Source organism: Orbicella faveolata, unplaced genomic scaffold (assembly GCF_042242905.1).
Source record: "Orbicella faveolata isolate gen_17 unplaced genomic scaffold, um_ofav_v1 contig_34, whole genome shotgun sequence".
Lineage (NCBI taxonomy): Eukaryota > Metazoa > Cnidaria > Anthozoa > Scleractinia > Merulinidae > Orbicella > Orbicella faveolata.
The window spans coordinates 8,461,501-8,467,500 of NW_028301563.1; positions in this window are offsets into that span (position 1 = coordinate 8,461,501).

Below are 6,000 nucleotides of genomic sequence, written 5' to 3' on the forward strand. Positions count from 1 at the left end.
TTTTTGGCCTGTAGATCGAAACTCACAAAGATTTCAGAGGAAGTTGCTGCTGTTTCTCAAAAATCACCCAAAAGCTAGGCAAATTTTTGAGCAGACAAGAGAACTCTGATCTGATATTTATTTGTTCGGTTTGGTGTTCGTTCATGTACAAGCCTTCCTTGTGAAATGCGATACAAACACAGAACCTGAGAAAGCGCTGTTGACATTGTGATGGCACGAGTAAAGAGAATTAATATTTTGATTTTTCTTCATTTTCTTGTATTTTTTCCCGAGGAAAAGGAATTTAAAACATAGTATAAATTAAGTTGAAATCAAGATCGTGCAGTGGGTAATAGTCAGGTGCTTGAATATGTATGATAAAAAGAGGAAATTTAAGGAGTGTTAACGCGCGCAATTCAAGGAGTGTTAAAGCGCGCAATTTAATGAGTGTTATAGTCTGGGATTTAAGGAGCCTTAAAATGCGCAACTTAAGGATTGTTAAAGTGCACAATTTTAAGAGTCTTAAAGTGCGTAATTTAAGGAGTGTTTAGTTGCACAAATTAAGGAGCCTTAAATTGCGAAATTTCTAGAGCCTCAATGTGCGTAATTTAAGGAGCCTTAAAGTGCACAATTTAAGGAGTCTTAAAGTGCGCTATTAAAGGAGTCTTAAAGTGCGCAATTTAAGAAGTCTTAAAGTGCGCTATTTAACAAGTCTTAAAGTGCGCAATTCAAGGGGTCTTTAAGTGCGCTATTTAAGTTGTGTTAAAGTGTGCAATTTTAGGAGTCTTAAAGTGCGTAATTTAAGAAGTGTTTAACTGCGCAAATTAAGGAGTCTTAAATTGCGCAATTTCAGGAGTCTTAATGTGCGTAACATGAGAAGCCTTAAACTGCACAATTTAAGGAGCCTTAAATCGTGCTATTTAAGGAGTCTTAGAGTGCGCTGTTTAAGTAGTCTTAAAGTGCGTAATTTAAGAAGTCTTAAAGTGTGCTATTTATAAACAGTCTTAAAGTGCGCAATTCAAGGAGTCTTAAAGTGTACTATTTGAGGAGTCTTAAAGAGCGCAAGTTAAGGAGTGTTAAAGAACGCAATTGAAGGAGTCTGAAAGTACATACGTTAAGGAGTGTTAAAGTGCGCAACTGAAAGAGTCTTAAAGTGTTTAATTTAAGGAGTGATAAGCGCCCAATGAAACTTGAAACTAGATATATTACGTAAAGCATTTTTTGGTGATTTTACGAAAGCTTTAATATAGAAGACTTGGCCCAGATACTGATAATGTTCCAAATCGTTTCTGTGGTTCAGGACCAATTTACAGAAACACTCGTGAAAGTATCAGAAAAATGCATAAAAAAAGCTGGATAGGAATACAGAATTTTATCCTATTTTTCACCCACAGTGTAACGACTAAAATTGTCGTGATTCTCATCAATACCCACCGCTAATTTAAAATAAAAATACTGTTAGTAGAGGTTGTTTAAGCGCAAATTCTAAAGAAAAGTTTACCGGGGTCTAGACCCAATAGTAAAAGTGTTATCGAATTAAATGCGAATTATTTTTTAAAAATTTGCCAAAGATTAAAATCGATGATGATGTAAATCCGACATAGACGTCGTGTCTCGTACTAATTAGCCATTTCCAAATTTAAGGCAATCTAATTTCTCTCTTGCAACACGTAAATTTTCTCGAAGACTTGATCTGACCTATCAGTCAACAAAAGCTAATATTTGGAGGGGACGGTTCCTTCTTCTGCCGTTGAGCGAAATTTCGGGTTCCACAACTACTAATTTTTTTTAAACTAAACTTGAAAAGCTTGATCAGCACTCTCTATTGTCAGAATATTAACAGGCTGTCTAAATAGACAGTTGGCAAACAAAAAACAAAAAAAAAAACATGGGTATTATGTTGAAATACCTCCAAATTCTCACAAAGACATGAACTGAGAAATGTGTGATGCTTAGATAGGAGAATTTACGCTTGATATCGGCAATGAGAAGATTACAAAACAAGCCGTCACTTGCATTACGTTGTTCTCTAATTATTACTAAATTACGACTTCGAGGTGTCCAGTCTTCTAAATATTTGTAGTTTGCTATTTCATTTAAACACCAAGTAAGTGATTTAAGCATCAGGGTGGAATTTTTAAGAAAGAATTCACCTGAGGTACGAGTAGCATGTAAACAAACACTTTGTACTGAGATTGTCTACATCGTGTTGCAAGCTTCTGTTTGACTGTTTTAAAATTCTTCTGAAAAATTAATTATTTCTAACACATTACATATGGAAAAAACAGTTGAAAGTACTGGTGAAATGAAACTAATGATATAATTTTACCTGCGTTTGCATTATTTCTTTGAACTGTGAAATTTATTTTATCTAGTTCCCATAAATAAGATGTTATCAGTGTTATTCAAGGTACCTAGTTGATATATCTTTAGCTTTAAGAAAATGTAAAAGGGACTGAAAAGTACCTAAAATTAATCTGGTCCACTTAAAACTGAAATTTCTCGATTTACTATCGTATTTCGTCGTAAATTCTTCATAAAAAAGCGATGACATTGAAAGGTGAACTCGGAAATAAATCATGCAGTTATCATGGACCCTCACAAGACTTAGCAAGCGGGAAAGAAAATTGCGAGTACACTCTTAGCTCCCCTTTAAAGAAGTTATTTCATATATATTTGGTATCACAACAATAACGAACCGGTTAGAAATTATAGTTTTACCGATTTGTTTATACAAAGGTCTGGCAAAAAAATCAATCTCGTGCGTGGAGAGTAAAGCGAAATAAACATATACTGCATGTTGATAGGAGATACTATGTACATAAGCCCTCAGCACTCACTCCTAAATTACTCTGTTCTTTAAAATGTTTGACTGTTTATTTTTGTTTCAGACTTTAATTATAAAAGCCTGTTTCAAATTTTCCTTTATTTATTATAAGCTCTAGATAAACATGTTTACATTTTTTTCAGATGGAGGACGTGAGCTGTACTTTCCAGCCCACTATTTCTATGCCGAGAGACGTTTAGTGAACCATTGGATAAAAACCATGATTGTCAATGACTTGGACGAGTGTGAATACCGTTGCTACCTGGATGCAAACTGTGTCAGTCTTAATATTAAGAACAAAGATCTCAACGGAACACATGAATGTGAGCTGAATAACTCCACTCACTTGGAGCACGACGGGAATCTGACGGACAACTATCTTTACTATTATCGTGGCGCCGAAGTAAGTGACTATCATGTTTTTTTTTTTTTTTTTTTAAACTTTTCGCCTTCAGTTGTTTGATAAGCCAATTTACACCAAAGTTAATGGACATATAAGCTCTCCACGAAAATCTTAATATTTGTGCATAAATTACTTTTCTTACGTCCGGGTTGAGTCGGCTAAAATCGGCTGACAGAATTTCAATCCCAAGAGTGAAATAAGCGTGTGTCTTGAGCAGTCATTCATTCATTTATTCTAACAACAAGAGAGTAGTAGATTATTTATAAGCAACTATTTTCCTTTTCTGCGTTTCAGAACAAGTGCGGAAAGATCGGATGGAAGTGCGAGAACAACTCAACTTGTCAGTCCGGTTTTACACAGAAAGGATATCGATGTTCGTGTACTTCTGGTTTCGAGGGCGAACACTGTGAGAATGGTAACTATGCTACTCCTAACATACCCTTGTGTTGTAACTATCATTTAGCGCAAATTTCGTTGAACATCAAACATTCTGTAGTAGAAGCCCAAACTTTGAACATCCCGCTCTTAACACATAAAGGCTAAGACTCGCATATTTCTAGAAAATAGTTCACCATGATTTTTGACTCTCTTAAAGGAATTTTCTGGTCCTTTCCCTAGACAAATTCTCGATCACTTACAGACAGCTTCTCGTTGAAAATTAACAGTTAAATTAGCCCTTGACACCAAGTTTAACTGATGTTCCAAATTTTATAATTTGTTGAGGTAAGCTTGCTTCTCCGATTCAGTGGATCCTATGAAACATGTTCTAGATTTGTTGAGCAACAAATGCTGCAGCTCCTGTTCAGCAAATGCTGAACACTGTATCATGTGATGTTGACCGTTGAAATATGCCGTTCAACAGTTTGAAAGTTGTTGAATGAAAGTAGAGCTTGGTTTTACTCCAGTCAACAAATTGCCACTAATTAAACGGCTTCAACCAATCTGTAGCTGCGAACGGCGACAAACCATGGACAAATTCACTTTAACCAGAACGTTTAATTGACGATAGGCCATGAGAACAACTCACAGTGATGCCACGATGTTACAACGGTAGAATTCTTAGAAAAACACTGACAATTTGAACAAAACTGACCTAAAACGGAGGAAAACTTGACATAACTGAGGTTTTAACTCGGTGGTCTTGTGGTCACCGTTCAAAGAGGCCACCTCTACGTATGCGCGAACCTAAATATCCCTTCACAGGCGACCCAGCAGTAACACAATCGTTTTCGAGTTTGGTGTCACGTGCCTTCGTGGAAATATCAACATGGCGGCCGAAAAGTTGGAATCAGCTGAGTTCGAATGGAGTCAGTTTTGATAACACCAGTCAACTGATCAATCCGCACGAGACTTTTCCGTGCCTGTGCGATATAAGATCGAAGGATCGCAAAAACCGTGACATGAGAAACACAGCTCTGGTAGAGACTGCAGCAAAACTTGGAACAGCGAGTGGGTAAATCCTTTCTAATTCAGGTGATAGTTTTTGTTTGTTTGTTTTTTTTTTGTCGACGCTTCATGTCAACGGCCATAACGCTCGAAGCACAAAGCGACAGCAACATATCCTCGTCCGCCATTTCAAGTTCGCGTCAAAATGTGTAGTTGTTGCTGAACAAAAGTTGCACGAGTGTTCAACAAGTTGCAACAACGTTTCAACAAGTCGCGACAACGTTCAACATTTGTTGATCAACAAAAGTTGAACGATGTTGAACCGTGTGTCATTCGCTTTATTTGGAGTGGCGGATGTGATACATTTAGTGTATGGCAGCCAAACGTCCATGACAAGGGGGTCAGCAAGGAAGCCACGCCGGGCATGTAGCCAAGGAAGCAAACCAAGAAGAGATTATGGATGTTAGTTATTTTAGACTTTCTCGTAAACTGTTAAATGTTCCCTTCAAAGCTCACAATCAATGTGACCCAGTTTACAAGTCCCATAAAGCTGAAGAAACCATCGTTTTTTTAAATAGCATTTGCATCAATGACAAGTTATGAATCCCGTTCAAAATAGCGCTGGCTCCAGACCCATATTTCTATTTTTTTTTTTTTTTTTTCACATGTTTATTGCTTTTTCACACACACAAAAAAACTTAACAAACACATAACTTTCATTGAAACTATCCTACTAACATTAGCGTGAGCAATTACAATGAATGCTTATACTTTACATGCAAGTAACTTATATTAATACAAAGACACTAACGATAACATAAGGAATTACAATAACACTAGCACTAGTTACATTTTTTGACAAATCTAAACATGCATTCTATGTGTTTTAATTTACAGAATTTCCCTTATTTTTTATCATTATTATTATCGTTATTATTATTATTATCATTATTATTATTATTTAAAGAAACATTCGTACAGGACTAAACTTACATTACATTACTCTACTTACATTACTCAACATCTCTCTACTTATTATATTACTGTACTTATTAGATTAATCGTTAGTAATCTCTAGTACTTATCTTTACTTATACTAACGGTCACTTACTAAACAGTCACTTAGAGCGTTACTTACGTTGCATTGCTAAACAAAACATGACTTACATTACAATACAAAGCTCACAATTTACTAATTGAGCTTACTTGCCTACTGAAAATTACTTGAAGCAGTCTACAAAACGACACCTTAGTTACTTACTACTAACACTACAAAGTAGATTTAGAGACAGTGCTGGTAGAAAAAAAGATAAGATTTTGGGCTTTTGATTTAGTGTGTCTGTTTCAATTGTATTAACGATGATTTAGTAATACATAGACAAGTAAAAACGAACGATATAATCTC